Below are 1067 nucleotides of genomic sequence, written 5' to 3' on the forward strand. Positions count from 1 at the left end.
CGTTCTTCTGGTCAGGCTTCACGGTGTAAGGAGCTTGAGGCAATTTTTTCTTCCCTTCTTTCAACCACAGATGTCTTCTTAATTGCAGTTTTTTTTAGATCAATGCGTGTCTTAGGACCGTCTTTCGTCTTCCCCTCCAAGTTCAGCACTGTGCCCAACACACTGTCGCAAACATTCTTTTCTATGTGCATCACATCTAGGTAGTGCATGATCAACAACTTACTCCAGTATGGGAGTTCCCAGAATATGCTCTTATGTGTCCAGAATTTGTACCTGTCGGGTCTTTCAGGTATTGCCGCCACAATGTTGGGATGATTGTTGAGTTGCCCAAAATCGTACTCATTAAGCACTGCTAAAATTTCTTCCCCCGTCCATCTTCTGGGAGGCACACCGTGTTCTACGGTCCCATCAAATGCCTTGTCATCGAACCGCCATTCGTGATTATATGGAAGGAAAGCACGGTGACCCAATCTGCATATCTTGTTGCAATGACTGCTGCTCCCCTCATCGTTAAGGCACTCTGGACAAGCCTTGTATCCCCTAACAACGTTGCCCGACAACATCCCACGGGCAGGAAAATCACTGATGGTACCAACAACCATGGCATGCATCTGGAACATCTCGTGCATGTACTTGTCATAAGTGGGATGACCAACGTCCCACAAAAACTGAAGTTCTTCAATCAAAGGTCTCAAATACACATCGAGACACTTCCCTGGATAACCGGGCTCCGGAATCAACAAACTCAACATATTGTATTCCTTCTTCATGCACATCCATGGAGGAAGGTTGTACGGTACCAAAATCACCGGCCATACACTGTATTGAAGACTCATGTTGCCAAAAGGGTTGAACCCGTCGGATGAGAGCCCGAGCCTCACATTTCGGACCTCTGACGCAAAATGAGGAAACTCCCTGTCTATATGCTTCCAAGCCTCCCCGTCAGCAGGGTGAATAAGGGTATCTTCGTCATGCAATTCCCTATCAGCGTGCCATCTCATAGCTTCGGCCGTGTGTGAAGACATGTACAGCCGCTCTATCCTATCCCTCAACGGGAAATACCGAAG

The sequence above is a fragment of the Fragaria vesca genome, linkage group LG6 (assembly GCF_000184155.1).
Source record: "Fragaria vesca subsp. vesca linkage group LG6, FraVesHawaii_1.0, whole genome shotgun sequence".
NCBI lineage: Eukaryota > Viridiplantae > Streptophyta > Magnoliopsida > Rosales > Rosaceae > Fragaria > Fragaria vesca.